Source organism: Gossypium arboreum, chromosome 4, assembly GCF_025698485.1.
Source record: "Gossypium arboreum isolate Shixiya-1 chromosome 4, ASM2569848v2, whole genome shotgun sequence".
Classification (NCBI taxonomy): domain Eukaryota; kingdom Viridiplantae; phylum Streptophyta; class Magnoliopsida; order Malvales; family Malvaceae; genus Gossypium; species Gossypium arboreum.
The window spans coordinates 42,465,387-42,491,613 of record NC_069073.1 but is presented as its reverse complement, the minus strand read 5'-3'; positions in this window follow the sequence as shown (position 1 = coordinate 42,491,613).

The following is a 26,227-nucleotide window of genomic DNA, read 5'->3' as shown; positions in this document are numbered from 1 at the left end:
AACATGAGTCTTAATTGAAAAATTATGGAACAAAGATAACAAGAAAACCGAATAAAGAAATCCAAGATAGAGAAACCCAGAATAAAGAAATCCAGAATAAAGAGATCCAGGATAAAGAAACCCAAGATATGATACTATGCCAGAGAATCGAAAACCAAACTCATAGAGAAAATACAGAATACCCCGATAATTCTTCAAAGAAAGAAAGTCCAAAAGAAAACATCATTTAATCCCACTAGAATCAAATATAACAAGAACAATATATCTTCCCATACATATATATCAGATGAAGCATCAAGTAGAAGAAACAGAAACATAATATCTTACATATTCTCTCATCAATTCTTATCAGACGATTTAAATGAAATAGAATACCCGATGAAATAGAGCAATATAAATTATAAACCAGTCAGACTACCAATGCTTTCATCCAACACCGTAATTAGAAGACATTCCCATATAACAAGAATTTCTTCGAAGATCAATAGCCATAGAAATATTTCGAGAACGGTAAACACATAGAACATCTCAAAAGAGTGAGAGATCTAAATCTGTCCACCATAATCGTCACACTCAAATAGTTCACATTTCAAATATCATTTCCCAACTAGTTCGCCATCACAAATTTCATATTAAACCATTCACTAAAGAAGGTCAATTCTGAATAAATTTTTTATTTACACTTTTCTCGACCTTGCACCTGAGTAATTCGATTTACCAAAGAGAATTTCCTTCTCTAACTCGAACAAAGGCATAATTCCAATAATCTTTATATCAATCCGATACTTTATCGACTCGACTTTACTTATCAGCTCATTTTCAATCTCTGATCATACATATAATTATTCTATCATCGAACTCTTTGGTTTCTCAACCGAAACTTATTCAATACAAATCTCATGAAATTCCATTATAAGTACCACTTGTAAGGGGAGGGTTGTAGGACCTCCGACTCGACTTTCTTATACATACACATATGACACAACTTCCATCATCATAGCAACATCATCAAAATCATGTCATTCATTCAGTAATGCAACATTCATGTTGGCTTACACCAATTTTCCTATTGTCCCATTTAGACAATATACTTATGCATACATTCTATGTTTTCTAGATAGCTTTACTTATCCATTCATTTAATTAAATTAGTTCATGCTCATGACATCATATAAGGCCAAACAAACATAGATATTTGCATCACAATCACAACTTTCATTTCGTGCATCATCATGTACATATCATTACAATCATATAATTCAGTCCAACAATTTAACATAGATAAGTTTATTTCATTATAATCCTTTATCTCATAAAAATTGTATATCATTAACATTCATCAACATTCAACGTCCAATCAAGACAAGGACATTTTCATTCGTATCATGATATTATGACCTTTATTCATACCTCTACTACTTTCTATTTATTCCGTTCATCTTATCAAGTAAGCCACATATACTACATCGTATGAGCATTAAGCAAATATGGATATTTATCACATATGTATCATAAACTTTTATTCATAATTTTCTGAACCGAGACTTATCATAATCATAATTTTACTCAAATACCTTCACATAACATTGAACATGGTCAAGCAGCTCGGTTGGAGAGTACCTGCCTAAATAATACGGTACTCATACGCGTCGGAAGACATCACACTATCACAGATCAGTGGCATGTATAGCTAAACTTTTACACATGCTAGGTTAGTCCGAGAACCGACTAAACCTGCTCTGATACCACCAAATGTAATGCCTTGTACCCGAGACCTTCGCCGGAGTCGAACACGAGGTGTTAACAGACTTAATTCATTACTTAAACAGCTCAAACAATTTATTTTTAAAATTTTCAGTCAAGCTAACAATCTGCGTCATAGTCGCTTAAAAATTCATATCTCGAGTTACGAAACTAGAAATTCAATTCTATAAATTTTTCCTGAAACTAGACTCATATATCTATTTACTAATTTTTTTTATAGAATTTTTGGTCAAGCCAATTAGTACAGTTTATTAGTTAAATTCTCCCCTGTTTCAGGGTTCGACTACTCTGACCTCTGTGCATTTCAAATTAGATATCTCCCTGTACAGAGTTTCAATGACTATGCCGTTTGTTTCTAATAAAACTAGACTCAATATGGAATCTGTAAATATAAATCATGACTTCTAATTATCTTTGAAAAATTTATGGTGAATTTCCAAAGTCAAAACAGGGGATCCAGAAATCGCTCTGGCCCTATTTCACAAAAATTTAAACATCTCATAAAATATAATTCATATACCTATTTTGTTCCATCCATATCAAAATAGACTCATAATTCTTCAATTCCATATTTTATTCACCATCTAATTGTATCTATACTATTTTTAATGATTTTTCAAACTCACATCACTGCTGCTGTCTGAATCTATTTTATGGTAAATTTTACCTATTTCATGTTTTCCATGGATTAGCTAGTAATTTAGCATACATAACACCAAATATGATCATGATTAGCCATTCTAATGGCTAATCATTACCAAGCATTTCCATACCACTCAATAACCATATCATAAGACCATATATACAAAATGATTATAATGCTATACATGCCATACTCAAAATATGCAAGCCATTATGCCAAGATGGTATACGTATATAGTGTGAGCATGCCTCCGACCGTTCCCGATTTCCGAGCTGGCTTGTCAACACTACAAGGAATGAAAAGGAGGAAGTAAGCATAAATGCTTAGTAAGCTCACATGCAAATAGCAAGTAACACAACTATATAAGCAAACATAAAACATCATTTGCATAATCATCACCGAGACATTCATATCACATTTTCATTTATCATCTTACCATATTGTTGTTATATCGAGTTTTCAACCCGAGGGTTAAGTACATACCTGTTCAAATTATTCATTTCACAACACTTACCAATACGTCCCTTTCATCTCGAGTATTCCTCCATTTGAGTAGAATTTTACCCGTTGAACACATCGGAATATAATTCGGATACATGGAAAGTTTGCACATAAGTGCACATATGTAGCCAAGCTACCATGTAACCCGCCCATAAGTGAACTCGGACACAAATCAACGAGCTCGGGCGTTCGCATCCATAAGTGAACTCGGACTCAACTCAACGAGCTCGGATGCCTAGTTACATCTCTCGAACTCGGACTCAACTCAACGAGTTCGGACATTCGCATCCATAAGTGAACTCGGACTCAACTCAACGAGTTCGGATGCCCAAATATCCTAGTGACATGTCACTTGTATCCTAATCTATTCCTAAGGTTCAAACGGGCATTTTCCTCGATCACACATCTTTGCCATCTTCCACGGAATATCAAAATTGATACTTCGGTGATAGTTCATACTCATCAAGTAATTCACATAATTACATATTATTCAACAATAACCACAAAGCATAATATTTCATGATAATAATCAGCATCATATCATATAAACAACATTAAATTGCTTAAAATGACAATTATGTTACTACATTTACACATGAACTTACCTCGTATGCGAAAATGGCTACTTTTACCATTTCGTCCACAACTTGGTATTTTCCCCATTTTAGCCCGAATTTAGTTTTCCTTGCTCTATTATTTAAAATATAGTCTAATTAGGACTCACATTATTCAAATTGACCCAAAATCATATTTTGGCAAAATTATAGTTTTGCCCCTAAACTTTTGCATATTTACACTTTTGCCCCAAAGCTCGTAAATTAAACTTCAGCCTATTTTATTATGTTTTATGACATGATGATCATTTTTCCATTCTATGGCAACATCAAATTCTCACTCTAACATGTACTTATGACTATTAGGTATTTTTACCGATTAAGCCCTTTTGCTAGTTTTCGCTTAAAAACGAGTAGCACAAGTTGTCTAACATAATTTAAAACCTCATATTCTATCATAAAACACCAAAATACACAAATTTCACCTATGGGTATTTTTCCAAATATAAACCCTAGGTTAAATTATTGCTAGCATAAGCTAAATCGAGCTACGGACTCCAAAACGTAAAAATCATTAATAACGAGGCTAGAACGGACTTACAATCGAGCTTGGAAGCTTGAAAACCCTAGCCATGGTTTCTCCTTGCTATATTCGGCCATGGGGTTGAAGATGAGCAAATTGGCTTTTAATTTTGTATTTTAATTCATTTTACCCCTAAATGACCAAAATGCCCTTACTACTAAACTTTCCAAAAATTCCATCCGTGTCCAATTTTTGTCCATAGACTTAGAAATTGGTAAAATTTCTATTTAAGACCTCCTAATTAATATTTCAAAACAATTTCATACTAGAAACTTCTAGAATGCAAATTTTACAAATTATTCGATTTAGTCCCTAATTTCAATTTAAGCACTTTATGCATAAAATTTCTTCACGAAAATTTCACACAATCATGCAATCATATCATAGACCTAAAAATAATCATAAAATAATTATTTCTATCTCGAATTTTGTGGTCACGAAACCACTATTCCGACTAGGCCAAAATCAGGATATTACACATACACTAAATCAAATCATAAATTCTAAGTCAAAATATTCACACAACCATCATTTACCCAACATCACAACTCATATACTCATATAATTATAACATTTATCAATAGCAGAATATCATGCATTCTGTATCATACCTTTTATGAGTTTCAACTCATCACCAACACATTTTCACTCAAACGTCTGAGTATAACATTCTGTACTATCAGAATTAGCTCGGTTGGAAAGCATAGCTGTCTTACAAAACAATTTCGTTAGAGCCGGGAGATGTCACACTATCACGAGTAGTAATATGGCATGTATAGCTAGACTTACATACGCTAGGTTAGTCCGAGAATCGACAAAACCATAGCTCTAATACCACTAAATGTAACACTCCTAACCCGTATCCGTTGCCGGAATAAGGTTATGAAGTATTACTTGACTGAACAAAACTTCTATAAGGTGAAAGATATTTACCAGACATAAATTATCAACAATGCAACCTGTCTTATTGACTTTTTCATAAGAGCTCTTATAAATTTCCAAAATGACTAACTATCAAAACATAACCGAATATCTAATAACAAATTAACTACTATCAAGTTATAACTAAAACATTTCAACACATTAGTTCAATTATAAGGCTTCTCTAAACAAAATAAGCGAGCCATCTTCGCATGGCTATAATGTATACAAATTCAAAATATCATTCTACCTATAGTCTATCCTATACATGCCTTAAATCATGATGATATACCATCTTCTCAACTCACATAATGACTCTAGTAGTGTGATGATATCTCCGCTCTTCCAACTCGAACTAAAGGATAAACCTATAAGGAATGGAAAAGAGAACACGAGTAAGCTTCAATGCTTAGTAAGTTTTAAGCAATGCAAACAATTAATTTACTTATAGATCGATTATTTCAAATTTTCAAGAAATCATTCCTAGGTAATTGCCATTTCGGCCAAGTATCCATGAACATAATGCATATTTAGCAAATTCACCTCACTTACTGAACTCAATTAAAACCAAATATTGAAATCACAAATAAGATCATAAGAACTCGAAAAGTATCTCATTAACTAGTTTTAACCATGTTTGCAACAAAATCACAAATTCACTACAAGCTATTTTCCTGAGCAACAGTCACTAAATTATTTATAACTGGAGATAAGAAACTCCAAATAAAGTACCGTTAATTTTTCCTGAAAATAGACTTATATATCTTCCATCCATAAAATTTTCAGAATTTTTGGTTTGACCAATCAATACCAGATTTTTATTGAAGTTTCCCCTATTTCACTATTTGACTATTCTGACCACTCTTCACTACAAATCAATTTTCTCATTACACAGAATTCGAAATATGTTATCGTTTACTTCATTTGAAACCAGACTCATTAAGGAGTCTAAGAATATAAATTTTATCTTATAATCATCATTGTACAATTTAAAATAATTTTCTAAAGACAGAACAGGGGATTTCAAAGTCATTTTGACTCTGTCTCACTCCACTTCAAATATCTCTAAAATTCTTTTGCTTACACGGTTTCTTTTATAAGAAACTAGACTCATTAAGCTTTAATTTCATAATTTATTCAGCTTCTAATTCAATTTCCACAATTTATGGTGATTTTCCAAAATCACGATACGCTTCTTTCCCAAGCAGATTTATTACAAATTTGCTCTTTCACACATTCCTTGCATTCAAATTATCTAAACATGTATATCATGTCATTCAAGATCGAACTCATATAACATAGGCATTAAAATGCTTCACTATCAGCTTTAGTTCAATTGAAACGAATGAAATACAATATCATATTCGCATTTAATTTTCCAAGATCGTAATCACCTAAAAATAAAATCATATACTTCCACAAACCTTTCCATTAAGGACCAAGTGTTTATATTTGAATATAAACATAGAATCACTTCACATAACTTCACATATTTACCTAATATATCACAATCACATTTATAGTCATAACACTTATTCACAGATGCATCACTTTATATATATTTATAATTTAATTCAAATCAAAATCGCATACGAGTACATGATACATACCGCCAACTTAATATGTAATGCACTTTCAATTTGTCAACTTAGTGTAGGATCTTGTAATTGTATACTTTATTAAATTCATCGGCACTTGGCCTACTAGGTATAAAACCCGAAATTATATTATCAGCACAAAGCTCATGGACTTTAACCTGATACATTTCAAAGACGAAGCTCATGGACTTTGGCGGATACATTTCAAAGACGAAGCTCATGGACTTTAGCCGGATACATTTCAAAGACGAAGCTCTGTGGGACTTTGGCCGGATATATTTCAAAGACGAAGCTCAGGGACTTTAGCCGGATACATTTCAAAGACGAAGCTCATGAGACTTTGTCCCGGATATATTTCCAAAGACGAAGCTCATGGGACTTTAGCCCGGATACATTTCAAAGACGAAGCTCATGGGACTTTAGCCCTTGATACATTTCCAGTGTCTTGCATATTTATTCACATGTTAACGCATTTCACATAATATTTCACATTAACAATTTAATTGCTTCATTCAATATAAGCACAAAATGTACACCTACCTTTTAACTTCGGTTCAATAATCATACACAAGGAACACATAATCTTTTCATTATCCCGGTTTCACTTTTAATAACCATTCGACTATATGCCATATTCACAAATTATTTCACACACAACCTCGATCAAGTAGGAACAATAGTCACAATTCATCTATTATACAAATATCCCATTCTTTGACTTTGTTTCATAATAGCTATTCTGTCACCACATATATACCATTCAATTCACCTTCAATTTATACAAACAAGTACAATAAAATTGTATACACATATTACTCACTTTCACATCATCACTTAATAGTCATTCGCCACATTATATACATAAATCATCCATTTCATATTCGGCTTTATAGCCAAATTTAATATACTTATTGCAAATCGAACTTCTAAACGTCAAATAATTACTTATCATATTATATAATCTTAAGCGCCAGAGCAAATCAAATATAATTACTTAAGGACTTACCTCTAAGACGATAATCTAACGAGACGACTAATCGACCATTTTGATTTTCCCCGATCCAAATCCAATTCTTCTTTTGCCAATCTAATTAATATCAAAATTAACTCACTTATTCAACATTTCATTAAATTTTATCTAAAGACACATAATTTGGGCATTTTGCATTTTATCCCCTAACATTTCATATTTTTACAATTTAATCCCTATTTCAAAATAACACAAATTACTCAAAATTTCATCAAACCCATGTTAGGCTGAATTTACCTTAAGTCTCTAGCAACCCATTTCTTTTATTTATTTCACGTTTGACCCTCAATTTACAAATTTCTAAATTTAGTCCTTAATACACATTTTTATCAAAAATCACTTAATCAATCATGAAAATCAAACATCAAAGATTTATTACTCATCATCAAACAACAAGATACTCAAACATTCAATAATGGCATCATCCAAATACTTTAACAAATTTAAAATTAGAGGTACAGGCCAGCTAGATTACGAAGCAACGATCTCAAAAACGTAAAAATTATTAAAATCGAGACGACATGGACTTACATGCATGAACAACCATGGCGAACCTTCAAAGCTTTGAGAACCTTATTTTCTTTCTCACATTCGCTATTGATGAAGATGATAGCATGTAATTTGGCTTTTGTTTTATTTTATTTTATTATAATTACCAAATACCATATTTAACCTTAATATACATTAATAATTTCCATTATACCAAGCCATGGAATTCCACTATCAACAATTATGGAATAATTACCACTTAAGGACTCCCACTATTTAATTCCATAGCTATTTAATATCTTTAACTTATAGAACACAACTTTTACGCTTATGCGATTTAGTCCTTTTTGCTTAATTAACTATCAAAACAATAAAATTTTTCAACGAAACTTTAATATCATCTTATTACAATTCGTAAATATTTATAAAATATTTACGACTCAGTTTATAGAAATGAGGTCTCGATACCTCATTTTCTAAACTCACTTGACCTTAGGGTCATACCACTTGAGCTTAATAAATCGCTTATAAAACAAAAATCACAATATCAAAAACCTTTTTTAAACTCACAATTAACTCATAAATATTAAATATAATATTTACAAACCTACTCATCGGATTTAGTGGCCCCGAAACCACTGTTCTGATTAACCCTAAAAACGGGTTGTTACATATTAGTTATGTCTTGGGCCTCTTCTAGAGCACCCGCCTCCACTATATGACCATCTAGAAGAATTTTTCATCTTTGGAACTGATCAATCTATATAACACTTGGTTATTTTTATTAAGTTTGTAAATACATCTAATAGTTAACTTGTAATGAGTTATCCTTATTGAACTTCTAGTTTAAATTACTCTCCCCCTAACTCATTATAAGTTATTATTTCTTTCCCCCTAATGTTGGGAAAACTAACAACTCATGTCATAATTAAATCTCACATTAATAGCTCAAAAATATTATAAGGATAATCATATAAATATACATTCCCAATCTCTTATTATGAAACATCTTTTTGCGTTGTGGTGAAGCAGTTGGAACATATGCCGCACATCCAAAAATTTTAAGATGGGAAATATTTAACTTTGACCAAAAATAAATTGTAATAGGGAATATTTATAATTTATTGGCTTGATGCGTACAACATGTAAATCAATACAATCTCATGTTGAAATAGAAAGTTTTGTTCTCATAAGTAATGATTTAGCTATTAGTTGGAGGCATTTGTTAAACAATTCAGCTAAATCATTTTGTGTGTGAACATGAGCTACAGAGTGTTCAAATTTTATCCTAATTGACTACAATAATCATTGAAAACTTGGGATGTAAACTCACCAACATTAGTAAGATGGATTGTTTTAATTGCATAATCTGAAATTAATCATTTAAACAAGCAATCTTGCAAACGACAGGTTGCGAGTTGATAACTCATGTGATTATTTTGTAGATGTATCTACCAAAATCATATAATATCAAAACCATCCATATGGTGGATGAATGGGCCCATATTCATTTAAGAAATGTAAGACATTAAATCTCAACTTTAGCCAGTGAGTTTCTAAGAACTAATTTTTATTGAGAACAAGCAAAAAGTGAGAATTCTTTAAATTAAAGAATCTTCAGGTTCTTTAATGGATGTCCTTATGAATTCTCAATTAATTTTTGCATCATATACGATCTAGGATAGTCTAACTGGTCATGCCAAGTAGTAAATGCATTTGTATTAGTAAACTTCTGGTTTACTTTAACATGTGTTTCAATTTTACTAAATTGTAACAAATTAATGATTTTATTGTCATTCTTTTTATTTTTTATCCATATTAAATACTATTGTGACATTTACTACTGGAAATGTCTAAATCATTGAGAATTCTATAATGTCACTAAGTCAATAAATATAATTTCCAAATAATTATATGCAGTATTCGCTTCAGGAATATGCCAAAATCTTCAAATGCCCAAAAATCTATTAATAGCAAACTTTGAGAGTGGATCTTATTTTCCATGTGTAAAACAGGTAAATAACCAAAGACTTTTCATACATAAGTTTTCTCTCTTGCAAGTTCTCATTACTAATATTTTACCATATAATTTTAATTGAGAATTTATTCTGAATACTGTAGAGTTATACTCACAGTTTTTAAAAGATACTTGCAACTTTAGATGCATCCAACCATAATAAGCTTTAGATAGAATTATCATATTCTATTGCTCATGAGTAGATCTTTCACAGTTAAATATTTTGCTTTCAACCCTTTAATAGGATGATGACAAAAGAATATCATAAATATTATAAATTAATAAATCAGTCCTCTTTTTTTTTCATATGAAATAAATCTTTTCCTCATTTACAATCTCATTATGAGACCCATTAAAATAACTTTTAAAAGTAATGCATTAACCATCACAAATTTTTTGTTTTTAGATAGTGATATATTAGTTCTTCTCAAGCTTTCAACTAATTTTGTAATATCAAATATTGGAATAATATTTATTTGTTTCAATACCAAATAAGATAAATATTTTTTTATCTATAATGATAGAATTAATTCCTACATTTTCATATCATTCCTCAAAGAATATTAACAGAAACAAAATATTTGGGCATACGCCATATATGTGGCCATAATATTTCATATCACATATTGATAACATAAGTTATCTTTATCCTTTAAAGAGTTATCTTGAGAACTCTCATTATTCTCTTATTTATTGTTATGTTCCCACTTTTAGTGGTCCATTAGTATATCTTTTATTTTCTTTATGTTTATATTCACTTTGGGGAATGCAACAAATCTAGTAGGATAGACTTATAAACATCTCAATAGATTCTTTATTTCATAATTACCATCGCAAATATGCGTGAGATTTCAAATCAAAATCTATCTATGCATGTTGTCATGATTAGTCTCTAATTATAATAAACAATAAATAAAACATAGTAAAATATACCTGAAGATTTTTAGCATCATCTTCATCACTAGAAACTATGAGATAGTTCGAAAATATTCTTGATTTCATATGGAAAACGATATCAAATCTTTCACCATCCTTAAGAACAAAAAGTAAAATAAGTTAATCAAAATAATGAAAACATATAATGAAAGAAGAATGAAAAATAATAATCAGATATGAAACATTAAATAAAAGAAACTTCCTGTAAAAACTTTGCATCTTGCCGTCAAAGAAATTAAAAATCATGGAGGATAAATTTGATCGTCGATAAAAGGAACTATCACTTTGAGCAAGATCGTGCTGATAACGTGTTATAAAATAAAGAGAGATGGGGGAGAATAAAGAACAAAGAAAACATGAAAGAAACAGATAATGTACTTTATTGATCAAAAGGGGTGATTACAATGCTTCATCAGAGTCTCTATTATTTATAGGCATAAGAAGTATAAAAGAAGTAGAGATCTAATTCTAATAACTATTAGAATTTAAAGTACATAAAAATTTATCTTGATCATAATGGACATCCACTTAATAAGATATTCATAACAAAATAATACATTTAAAACTTTATTATCATGTAATTATTTTGAAATTAAAACATCTTTGCATTTAAATTTTAGGCAATTTTTAAAGGATAAGTATTAATTTATTACGAATATTATTTAATTGTAAAATGTATAATTTTAAAATGAAAATTTATTATAATTATTTCCAAAATATATCATTTCTGGAAAAATAGGAGTTTTAATCTTTATTTATTTATCCTTCAAATTTATCCCTTAGTTTATTAGAGTTACAACAAAAATCAATTTACCTAAAAAGTATAATAAAATTCAATTTTATCATTATTTGTTACAAATTACAAATTTTTAAATAAATATATTGATTTATAATATATTAGATTCATCTCAAAATTTTAAATGAATGTATTAATTTATAGATTATTATATTAAATAAAATAAAGTACGCGCATGCATGGTACGATTTTTGACATAGACGTTAATTTTGATATTTTTGTATTTTACATGTAAGCAAATGATTTACATAAATCACATTAAGTTTACAAATAGTAACTTTAATAATAATGTCAAAATATATTTCAAATTTATTATTTAAAATTATAATAATATATTTTACTTTTGAGGCATGCTGGATTTTGGAAAAAGCACTCGAAGACAAGGTTCATCAACTGTGGATGAAAAACATAGGTGATGTGTTGACTAGATTTAATCTACTGGGGAAAGGATTATAGTTGTGGGCTCGAAATAAGAAGAATGTGTCCAAGAAAAAATAGAGAACCTTAACTGATCGGCTTATTGATCTATGTAATATGGATTTGGAAGAAGATATCCTCAAGAAAATAACAGATGTGAAGTTGAAGATGAATTAGGAGATTGATAAGGAAGAAGCTTATTGGGAACAAAGAGCAAGAGTGAATTGGTTTAAGAACAATGACTGGAATACTGCATTATTTCATCTATTTGCCAATCAGAGGAGGAGAATAAATAGGATAAGGTGTTTGGAAGATGGGTTGGGCCGATATGATGGTTGATTCCAATAAGTCTATGTAAGTTGTAGCAAAGGATTACTTCACTGATATGTTCACATCACAAGGGGAAAGAGATCCATAATTTCTTCTTACAAGAATTGATCGTTGCATTTTAGAATATATGAATAATTCTCTTCTAGTACTTTCCAATGAGGAGGAAATTCTCTAAACTATTAAAGGTGTGCATCCTACTAAAGCATCGAGTCTCGATGGTTTTTCGACTGTCTTCTTTTAGAAATTTTAGCATATAGCTGAATCAAACATTAAAATCTATTGCATGTGAGTTTTGAACAAAGAGATTAGTGCAGATAAGATTAATGGTATGACCATAGTTTTGATCCCGAAGGAAAATGCATGTAGTATGGGTAACTTTCAACCCATAAGTCTTTGTAATGTCTTTTTTAAAATTATTTCCAAGGTTTTAGCAAATCGATTTTGATTGGTTCTTAATGAACATATTGATGTTGCACAGAATGCCTTTGGGCCTAGGAGGCTTATTTTAGACAATATCTTATTAGCATATGAGGTCCTTCTTTCTTTTAAAACCATCATGGTGGATTGAAAGGGTCTTTTTCTTTAAAATTGGATATGAGTAAGGCATATGACAGAGTAGAATGATACTTTATCGAAGCCATTCTGGTACATATGAGGCTTAATACTACTTGGATTGAATTAATAATGTACTGTGTCAAATCAGTTTCCTACTAAATTTGCATAAATGGGATTACTGGAGAATAATTTTCCTACAAAGAGCACTATGTCAAGATGATCCGCTTAGCCCTTACCAATTTCTTATTTGTTCTGAAGGATTTTCTACGCTTCTACAATTGGCAAGGTTAGATGGATTGTTGAAAAAGACACGTATTTGTATGGAGGGTTGAGATTGACTAATCTATTTTTTATAGATGACAATCCTATTTTTGAAAAAGTGTCATCGATGGAAATCTTATAGATGGCAGTTTTATTTTTAGAGAAGTGTCGTTGGTAGAAATCTCAAGTTACAATAACGCAATGCATTGCATACATTAGACTTCCAATTGTATAACACCCTGAACCTGAGACCATCGCCGGTGTCGGACACGAGGGGTTAACAAGCTAAGTTCACATGTTTTGCCCACCAATTTGACATTTCCAGTCAGGCTGGAAAACTGCGTCACCGTCGCCTTAAAAATCATATCTCGAGTTTCAAAACTCGGAAACTGGTCTCGTAAATTTTCCCTGAATTTAGACTCATATATCCATCCATGGATTTATTTCTAGAATTTTTGGTCGGGCCAATTGGTACAGTTTATTAGTTAAAGTCACCCATGTTACAGGGATCGACTGCTCTGACCTTCGCATGTTATAACTTGAATATCTCTCTGTACAGGGCTTTAATACTGGTGCCATTTGTTTCTAATGAAACTAGACTCAAAATGGAATCTGTAAATATAAGGCACGACTCCTAATTCTTTCTGGATAATTTATAGTAAATTTTTAAAGTTGCGACAGGGGACCCAGAAACTGTTCTGGCCCTGTCTCACAATAGCTTTAATATCTCTTAACATGTAACTCCTATGACCATTTCGTTTCTTCCATATGAAAATAGACTCATCAAGGTTCATTTACATAGCTTATTCACTGTTTAATACCATTCCTAAAAATTTTGGTGATTTTTCACATTCACGTCACTGCAGCTGGCAGCATCTGTTTTTAAGGTAGGTCTTACCTATTTTGTAGTCTCCATGAACCAACTAGTCTTGCCATACATAGGTTCATATATGATCATTTTAACCATACCAATGGCTGATCATGTGACCAACACTCCCATTTCCAATCCATAATCACATCATGACACCATATATATACATACAAACCAAAAATAGTCCAAGTTCATGCTTCCTTTTACGAGCCATTTTCGCATGGCCGTATACATATACATCACCACATTTTTAAACCAACAAGGGTAGTCCTATACATGCCATTTCAAAGTTCAACCAAAATTTATACCAAAATAGAGGCGTTGATAGTGTGGATGACTTTGACTTTATTGATCCCGAATCCGATTACTATCGAGCGAAATCTATAAAACAGAGAGCCAAAGCAACGGGTAAGCATTTTATGCTTAGTAAGTCTCAAGGAATATAATCAACTCTAATTACAGCAATACATTCACATAGCCAAATGCATCATTTCATTAATACACATTCTTACTTCACACTTCATCATTATATACTTTCACAAAGTATCAATCAATTCAATAACTGAAATTCATTAGTCGATTGAGCGAATGTTGCTCAAACATGTCGACATTCCAATGCACATATAAACGTACCTTATTCTTTGGGCTTCTCGAGTGTACTAATTGAATTTATTACAGCAACCAACACTCACCTCCAGCCCAAGATTCTTCGAATATAACCGGATATAAGCATGTGCACAAATGCCTTGGTCTTAGCCGGATAGAATGACTCGCACGAATGCCTTGGTCTTAGCCCGGATATAGCCACTAGCACAATTGCCTTCGGTCTTAACCGGATATAATTTCCAGCATAATTGTCTTGGGCTTAGCCAGATATCATTCAATTTCTCATGCACACATACATCAATAATCATTGGACATACATATTTCATTTTCGTTACTAAGGCTCAAACACAATTATAATCATTAGCATAATCACCTTCGGGACTTAGCCCGGGTAGAATTCGAATACTCATACACACATAAATCAATAATCAATACATCCATATTTCATTCCACATAATTCAATTAAGGTCACTTCTTGAGGACTTACCTCGGATGTTGTCGAACGGCTTTTACGGCTATTCGATCACTTTTTCCTTCCCCTTGTCCAATTGTGGCCCTCTTAGCTCTTGAGCTAATTCAAACAAATTCAATTTATTAAAACCTCATTGTGCTAGCTTATGGCCGAATATGACAAGGAGTTTAAATGGTCATATGGCCACCCTTTAGCTTGAATACACAATGGTCATGCACATTTTATACTACATCAAGCAATTCAATACAATTCATTCGAGCATCAAGGAAAAGCTAAGGCCATCAATAGGCTACCTTAGGCCGAATATACATGTCCATGTTGAGGCCAATTATGCACTTAATACCACACAAAACAGCATGCATTTTACTAGTTAATGCTTTGCATATTGTAGCTCAAAACTTATAATATAGCATCAAGCACTCATATGTGTGCTAGGCAAATGTGCTTGCAATTTCACAAGCATTCTTCAACATCTTCTTCTTTAAACAAACATATTCATCACTTACTTCATAACCAAAACATCATGTGCAAACATATATATACATATATGAGCATGGCCGAATTTCAAGGTGTCCATAGCCATCCAAAACACAAATTTTAACTAACATGCAAGAAGCATGAACCATGCTCATGAATGCATCATGGCCGAATAGGACAATCATGCCCCTTTTCAACTTCAATCATGATTAAACAAAAAGAAAACTCAAAATCTTACTCAAGAGTAGACAATCCATCATTGCATGCATTATCATCAAGCTTCACACTTAGCATGCAATGGCTTTATCACCATAACAACTTTGGCCAAATACCATTTCCATGGCATAACAAAGATTTGAGCCATGGCTAACATGCACATCAAGTTAGCAACCAAAACATGCATGAAACTCCCAACACAACCTCATACATACCTTAATCTTGATGCAATTTAGCCAAATCTCCTTCTAGATCTCTTCTAAACCAAGCATGAAGCAAAAATCCTCCCCTTTTCCTTAGTATTTTCGGCCAAGAAGTGAAAATGGATGAACAAAATTTCTCCTCTCTTTCCTCTACTCACGGCAACAAGGGCATCCAAGCTCATCTTTCTCTTTTTTTTTCATTTTTTATGCTTTTTTATTATAATACTTCCTACATAACTCACTAGCCAAACATGTTGGAAACATGTTTTCCTTGCCCATCATACCCACCTTGGCGGCCATTATAGTCAAATTTGGGGAATTTGACATGCAAGGACAACATTTCTAGTGTGCATCAATAGGCCACTTCAACATTTGCCTATCTCATTTCTAAGTTTTCTCACACAAGTCCTTTCTAGTGAAATTCACTTTTATAACACTAAATCAATCATCATAAAATGTCATACATGAGCACACACATATTATAGGTATCAAAATAAATTTTTAATTATTTTTATGCCTCAGTTTTGTGGTCCCGAACCCACATTCCGACTAGGGTCAATTTTGGGCTGTCACAACTCTCCCCCACTTAAGAAATTTTCGTCCCGAAAATCTTACCGTAAATAGGTTTGGACATCGCTCTTTCATAGAGTTCTCGGTCTCCCAAGTAGCTTCTTCTATCCCGTGCTTGAGCCATAACACTTTCACCAATGAACCCGCTTGTTTCGCAACTCTTTCACTTCTCGTGATAGGATACGAATCAGTTCTTCCTCATAACTCATATTAGCTTGAATTTCAATTTCGATGGACTAATCACGTGCGATGGATCGGATCTATAGCGTCGAAGCATCAAACGTGAAAGACATCGTGAACCTTTTGAGTTCGGGGGCAAAATCAAACGATATGCCACCGGACCGACTCGCTTCGGATATCTCATATGGCCCAATGAACCTCGGGCTCACTTGCCCTTACGGCCGAATCGAGTATCTTTTTCCAAGGCGATACCTTGAGAAACACTTTATCACCCACCGATACTCGATATCCTTACGCTTCAGATCCGCGTCGACTTCTCGGCGATCGGAGGCTATCTTCGACTTTCACGGATTACTTTCACTTTCTTCAGCATCTTTAATCAAATCCACCCGAAAATCTTGCTTTCACCGAGCTCACCAAAACAATGGTGTACGGCATTTACGACCGCATAAGGCCTCGTAGGTGCCATCTTAATACTTGATTGAAAGTCGTTGTTGTAAGCGAATTCAATCAACGGCAAATACCGCTCCCATGAACCACTAAACTCGAGGACGCAACATCTTAACATATCCTCAAGTATCCGAATTATCCGCCGGATTGACCATCGGTTTGGGGGTGAAAGGCGGTGCTGAAATGCAACTTGGTACCCAAAGCTTCTTGCAACTTTTTCCAAAATCGCGAGGTAAATCTCGGATCTCTATCCGACACGATGGAAATAGGCACCCCGTGTAATCTCACAATCTGAGAAACGTACAATTCGGCTAATTTGTCCATTGAAAAATCCGTACGTACGGGGACAAAGTGGGCCGACTTAGTCAATCTATCTACCACGACCCAAACCGCATCCTTCTTACTTGCTGACAATGGCAGTCCGGATACAAAGTCCATTGTGACTCGATCCCATTTCCACTCGGGTATCGTGATTGGCTGAAGTAATCTCAAGGCACTGATGTTCCGCTTTCACTTGTTGACATATTAAACATCTCGAAACAAAGTCGGAGATGTCTCGCTTCATACCATGCCACCAAAACCGACGTTTCAAATCATTGTACATCTTCGTACTCCCCGGGTGGATTGCCATTCGGCTACAATGGGCTTCATTCAGAATTATCGAAATGAGTTCCGAATTCTTTGGAACACACAGACGACTTTTGAACCTCAAACAATCATCATCGTCGATTTGAAATTCCGAGTCCTTGTTCGGAACACACTCAGCCCGTTTTGCAGCCAACTCGTCGTCGACTTTCTGAGCTTCTCGAATTTGATGTATCAATAGTGGTTTGGCTTTCAATTCAGCTACTAACACACTATCGGATCGAATGCACAAGTGCACGCTCATCGCCAGAAGCGAATAATGATTTACGACTCAAGGCATCTGCAACCACATTCGCCTTTCCCGGGTGATAGTCAATGACCAGCTCATAATCCTTTAACAGCTCGAGCCAACGTCTTTGTCGTAGATTTAAGTCTCTTTGGGTCATCAAATATTTGAGACTTTTGTGATCCGAGTACACATGGCACCTTTCACCAAATAAGTAATGTCTCCAAATCTTTAAGGCGAATACGATGGCGGCCAATTCGAGATCATGGGTCGGATAAGTTTTCTCGTGTGGCTTTAATTGCCTCGACGCATAGGCCACAACTCGACCTTCTTGCATCAATACACAACCTAACCCAAGTAGGAGGCGTCGCTATAGATGACAAACTCTTTGCGGACTCGGGTTGCACTAGAATTGGGGCTTCATCAAATAAGTTTTCATTGATCGAAACTTTTTGGCATTTCTCCGTCCATTCAACTTAACATCCTTTTGGAGTAAGCCGTCATCGGCGTGGCTATCGTTGAGAAGCCTTTACAAATCGTCGGTAATAACCGCAAGCCCCAAAAAGCTCGAACCTCGAGAATATTTCTGAGGCTTCCAATTAAGTATGGCTGAAATTTTATTCGGTCGACTCGAATACCCGATCGATACCACATGACCCAAGAAGCTAACCTCTTAACCGAACTCACACTTGCTGAACTTAGCATATAATTGCTTATCCCGTAAGATTTGCAAGACTAACCGCAGTGTTCAAAGATGTTCGGTCTCATTTCTTGAATAGACCAAGATGTCATCAATGAACACGACTACGAATCGATCCAAATATGGTGTGAAGATCCGATTCATTAAATCCATAAATACCGCAGGGCATTAGTGAGCCCAAACGGCATCATTAGGAACTCATAGTGACCATATCTCGCTCAAGGCGGTCTTGGGTACGTCCAATCTCGGATTCGCAATTGATAATAGCCCGATCTCAAATCTATTTTGAGAACACCGAGGCTCCCTTCAGTTGATCGAACAAGTCATCGATACGTGGTAACGGATATTTGTTCTTTATCGTCGCTTTATTAAGCTGACGATAGTCGATGCACAGCCGCATGGTTCCATCCTTCTTTTTCACAAACAACACTGGCGCACCCCAAGGCGAACAACTCGGGCGAGCAAAACCTCTATCCACCAATTCTTGCAACTGAGCTTTCAACTCCTTTAATTCCGTTGGTGCCATACGATACGGAGCTATCGAAATTGGAGTGGTACCGGTACCAATTCGATGCCAAATTCTATTTCCGAACAGTGGTAAACCCGGCAATTCTTCGTGGAAAACATCCGGTATTCACAAACCAACGACACGATTCGGGTTTCTTTTCGATTCCTTGTCATCGAAAGCACGACGCAAGGTACGCTTCGCACCCTTTTCTTACATATTTTCGGGCCAACATCGCTGATATTACAGATGGCAACCCCTTTAAGTCCGTAGACTCAACCCGAATTATTTCATTATTCGCGCACCTCAAATCGATAGTCTTGCTCTTGCAATTTACAACCGCATCGTGCATGGTCAACCAATCCAAACCAAGAATAACGTCGAACTTATCGAACGGCAAAAGCATCAAGTCCGCCGGAAAACAAGAACCTCGGAACACTAGGGGACTTTTCTTGCACACTTTGTTGACAAGCACGTAATGACCCAAGGGGTTTGACACCCGAATTACAAACTCAGTAGACTCAATAGGCAAAGTCTTACTGGATGCTAAGGTTTCACATATATATGAATGAGTAGAACCAGGGTCAATCAAAGCAATCACATTTGTATTGAAAAGAGTGAAAGTACCGGTAATGACATCTGAGAGGCAGCATCCTCACGTGCGCGTATGGCATAAGTCCTTGCAGAGCACGAGCCTCGATCGATGGTAGCATCTCTAGATCCTCTCGACCGCCACGACATTGCCCATATTTCTAGGTGGCCTACCTCGGCGCATGGTAGCACCGGGTTTCCACTCGACTTACATTCTGCTCATGCATCCTCGGGTAATCCTTCATAAAGTGGTCGGCCGACCCACACTTATAGCAGAGCGATCACGAAACCAACAGCTCCCGAATGCCATTTGCCACAATGTGGATACTCCGCCTCTCTCGGTGATCATTTCCACCATGGCGATCGAAGTGACTCGTGTGGTCACAGGGTCGATCGCGTCCTCGTCTAGAAAAGCCCAAACGCCTCTAGACCGGCTCGCATCATCTCGAAATCTCTTTGATGCTTGTTGAAGAGACTTTCCGAGGACCTCTTTCGAATTCTCCAGTTCCCACATCAGCTTTTTGTTTCTCCTTTCTAAGCTCTTCTACTTTACAAGCTCGCTCAACAAGTACTACGAACTCTCGTATCTCGAGAATGCCAACGAACATCCTTATATCATCATTCAGCCCATCCTCAAGCGTTTACACATAATGGCTTGGACGAAATGTATTCTCGCAGTCTGCTAAGCCTCACAAATTTTTGTTCGTAGTCGAATCGACATAGAACCTTGCTTAAGGTCAAGGAATTCCCTTCGCTTTTGGTCGATGAATCTCGATGATATACTTTTTTGAACTCGGTTTGAAAGAATTCCCAAGTCACTTGCTCTCTAGGTACCACGAAGTCGAGTACTCCACCAATAGTAGGCGGACTCACGTAGCAAGGAGATGGTACACTTTAAGCACTCATCGGTGTACAGGATAGCTCATCGAGCACCGGATAGTGTTATCCAACCAAAATTCAGCTCGCTTCGGCATCATCATCATCCGTAGCCTTAAATTCAGTGGCCCCATGTTTTCGAATCCTATCGATTGGGGCTTACTTGACCTTATTTGGTCATCACCGGAGGTATTGTAGGTGTGGGGTTGCATTTTTCGGAATGGAGGTTGTGGAACAGTAGTGTTAGTTCGAATGTATTGATTAAACCATTCGCTCATCACACTATAAAAGGCTTGCCTAGCCTCGTCATTCGGATTGCTGGCCATAGGTTGAGAGTCCGCCGCGCTGTCCCTTGCGCTGGAGCAGCGCCACACTCTCCACATCATCAGCTATCGCTTCGGTTGGGATCGGGATCCATTGCTATAAACAAACACAAAGTCAAATTTCGAAATCACCACACTATCGAGTCATCATTTAATGGCATGTATAGCTAGACCCCAAACACATCACGGTAGTCCTAGAATCGACTAAACCGTGGCTCGATACCAATAAAATTGTAACACCCTGAACCCGAGACCATCGCGGTGTCGGACACGAGGGTTAACAAGCCAAGTTCACATGTTTTGCCCATCAATTTGACATTTCCAGTCAGGCTGGAAAACTGCGTCACCGTCGCCTTAAAAATCATATCTCGAGTTTCAAAACTCGAAAACTGGTTTCGTAAATTTTCCCTGAATTTAGACTCATATATCCATCCATGGATTTATTTCTAGAATTTTTGGTCGGGCCAATTGGTACAGTTTATTAGTTAAAGTCACCCATGTTACAGGGATCGACTGCTCTGACCTTCGCGCGTTATAACTTGAATATCTCTCTGTACAGGGCTTTAATACTGGTTTCGTTTCTTTCTAATGAAACTAGACTCAAAATGGAATCTGTACATATAAGGCACGACTCCTAATTCTTTCTGGATAATTTATAGTAAATTTTTAAAGTTGCGACAGGGGACCCAGAAACCGTTCTGGCCCTGTCTCACAATAGCTTTAATATCTCTTAACATGTAACTCCTATGACCATTTCGTTTCTTCCATATGAAAATAGACTCATCAAGGTTCATTTACATAGCTTATTCACTATTTAATACCATTCCTACAAATTTGGTGATTTTTCACATTCACGTCACTGCAGCTGGCAGCATCTGTTTTTAAGGTAGGTCTTACCTATTTTGTAGTCTCCATGAACCAACTAGTCTTGCCATACATAGGTTCATATATGATCATTTTAACCATACCAATGGCTGATCATGTGACCAACACTCCCATTTCCAATCCAAAATCACATCATGACACCATATATATACAACAAACCAAAAATAGTCCAAGTTCATGCTTCCTTTTACGAGCCATTTTCGCATGGCCGTATACATATACATCACCACATTTTTAAACCAACAAGGGGTAGTCCTATACATGCCATTTCAAAGTTCAACCAAAAATTTATACCAAAATAGAGGCGTTGATAGTGTGGATGACTTCGACTTTATTGATCCCGAATCCGATTGCTATCGAGCGAAATCTATAAAACAGAGAGCCAAAGCAACGGGGTAAGCATTTTTATGCTTAGTAAGTCTCAAGGAATATAATCAACTCTAATTACAGCAATACATTCACATAGCCAAATGCATCATTTCATTAATACACATTCTTACTTCACACTTCATCATTATATACTTTCACAAAGTATCAATCAATTCAATAACTGAAATTCATTAGTCGATTGAGCGAATGTTGCTCAAACATGTCGACATTCAATGCACATATAAACGTACCTTATTCTTTGGGCTTCTCGAGTGTACTAATTGAATTTATTACAGCAACCAACACTCACCTCCAGCCCAAGATTCTTGAATATAACCGGATATAAGCATGTGCACAAATGCCTTGGTCTTAGCCCAGATAGAATGACTAGCACGAATGCCTTGGTCTTAGCCGGATATAGCCACTAGCACAATTGCCTTGGGTCTTAACCGGATATAATTTCAGCATAATTGTCTTGAGGCTTAGCCCGGATATCATTCAATTTCTCATGCACACATACATCAATAATCATTGGACATACATATTTCATTTTCGTTACTAAGGCTCAAACACAATTATAATCATTAGCATAATCGCCTTGGGACTTAGCCCGGGTAGAATTCAATACTCATACACACATAAATCAATAATCAATACATCCATATTTCATTCCACATAATTCAATTAAGGTCACTTCTTGAGGACTTACCTCGGATGTTGTCGAACGGCTTTTACGGCTATTCGATCACTTTTTCCTTCCCCTTGTCCAATTGTGGCCCTCTTAGCTCTTGAGCTAATTCAAACAAATTCAATTTATTAAAACCTCATTGTGCTAGCTTATGGCCGAATATGACAAGGAGTTTAAATGATCATATGGCCACCCTTTAGCTTGAATACACAATGGTCATGCACATTTTATACTACATCAAGCAATTCAATACAATTCATTCGAGCATCAAGGAAAAGCTAAGGCCATCAATAGGCTACCTTAGGCCGAATATACATGTCCATGTTGAGGCCAATTATGCACTTAATACCACACAAAAACAGCATGCATTTTACTAGTTAATGCTTTGCATATTGTAGCTCAAAACTTATAATATAGCATCAAGCACTCATATGTGTGCTAGGCCGAATGTGCTTGCAATTTCACAAGCATTCTTCAACATCTTCTTCTTTAAACAAACATATTCATCACTTACTTCATAACCAAAACATCATGTGCAAACATATATATACATATATGAGCATGGCCGAATTTCAAGGTGTCCATAGCCATCCAAAACACAAATTTTAACTAACATGCAAGAAGCATGAACCATGCTCATGAATGCATCATGGCGAATATGACAATCATGCCCTTTTCAACTTCAATCATGATTAAACAAAAGAAAACTCAAAATCTTACTCAAGAGTAGACAATCCATCATTGCATGCATTATCATCAAGCTTCACACTTAGCATGCAATGGCTTTATCACCATAACAACTTTGGCCAAATACCATTTCCATGGCATAACAAAGATTTGAGCCATGGATAACATGCACATCAAGTTAGCAACCAAAACATGCATGAAACTCCCAACACAACCTCATACATACCTTAATCTTGATGCAATTTAGCCAAATCTCCTTCTAGATCTCTTCTAAACCAAGCATGAAGCAAAAATCCTCCCTCTTTTTCCTTAGTATTTTCGGCCAAGAAGTGAAAATGGATGAACAAAATTTCTCCTCTCTTTTCCTCTACTCACGGCAACAAGGGCATCCAAGCTCATCTTTCTTTTTTTTTTCATTTTTATGCTTATTTTTATTATAATACTTCCTACATAACTCACTAGCCAAACATGTTGGAAACATGTTTTCCTTGCCCATCATACCCACCTTGGCGGCCATTATAGTCAAATTTGGGAATTTGACATGCAAGGACAACATTTCCTAGTGTGCATCAATAGGCCACTTCAACATTTGCCTATCTCATTTCTAAGTTTTCTCACACAAGTCCTTTCTAGTGAAATTCACTTTTATAACACTAAATCAATCATCATAAAATGTCATACATGAGCACACACATATTATAGGTATCAAAATAAATTTTTAATTATTTTTATGCCTCGGTTTTGTGGTCCCGAACCCACATTCCGACTAGGGTCAATTTTGGGCTGTCACAAATTGTGTTAGCATACTCAAGTTGCATTATTACCCTGCCATTATTCTAACTTAAATTGAAGTTCGAATTGTATGGAGTGTTTGAATCCTTGATATTCAAGTGTCTGAACTTTTCCAATACTTTATCGATGTAGTGAGATTGGCTTAGTGCAAAGCCCCTTTCGTGCTTTTGCACTTTTATACCTAGAATTGTATCTACCTCGTTGAGTTCCTTTATCTTAAAATTCAAGGCTAGATTCTCTTTGGTCTCATGAACACTTTCCATGTTCGTCCCAAAAATTAACAAATTGTCTACATAGAGACAAATAATTATATCTACCTATCGATGAATTTAGTGTAAATACATTTATTTGCACCATTATGTAAAAAAAACCATATGGTAAGATAACCGAGTCAAATTTCTTATGCCACTGTTTAGGTGCTTGTTTTAAACCATATAATGACTTGATAAAGTTACACACCTTATGTTCATTCCTAAGAATCACAAAGCCTTCTAATTGCTCCATGTAGACTTCCTCTTCGAGATCTCCATTCAAGAAGTCGCCTTAACATCCATTCTATGTACATGTAACTTATAGATAGATGCAAGTGGTATAAGAATTCGAATGGAGGTCATCCTAGCCACTAGTGTTTAGGTGTCAAAATAATCTAGGCATTCCTTTTACCTAAATATTTTTGCTACCAACCTAGCCTTAAAGGTTGGAGGACCCCCTATTGGAGAACCACCAACCTAGGCTTCAATCCTTGAGAAGATCAACTAGAATTCAAGTATTGTTGGACAATATTGAATCCATTTCATCATTGATTGCCTCTTTCCAAAATATCGTATCCCTAGAAGTCATGACTTTACCATAGGATTGTGGATCACCATCCACATTAAACATTATGAGGATTTTCCTAATTACAGATTATTTATTTCCCTCAACGAGAAATGCTAGAGATTGCAAGAAAATGAAATCGAGACCAAAGTCTTTTACTTTCCTCACTCTTTGACTTTTTCTCGGCTCCGTATCCTTATTGTCACAAAGACTTCTCTTAGTTTGATCACTTGAGAACATTGGTTGATATTCTTTTTCTGAATCTATTGAATCATTGGAAACTTTATTTTCAATGAATACAACATCTCTTGTTTCAATTATCGTATTTGACATTAAGTCAAGAACATGATAAGCGTTAGAGTGTTAGGCATATCCAACAAATGCACCCTTGACAGCTCTTGGTCCTAACTTTTTTCTCTGTTGGTCAAGAACTCTATAGTAAGCCAAACACCCACACACTTTGAAATAATCTAAGTTTGACATCCGACCCTTCTATAACTCATATGGAGATACTTTGAATTTTCTCGATGGTATTTTGTTAAAGATATAACATGTAGTCAATAATGTTTCACCCTATAGATTATATGGAAGTTTAGCGTTTAACAACATCAAGTTTACCATATTCATTAAAGTACAGGTCTTTCTTTCCACCAAACCATTTTGTTGCGGAGTATAAAGCGTGGA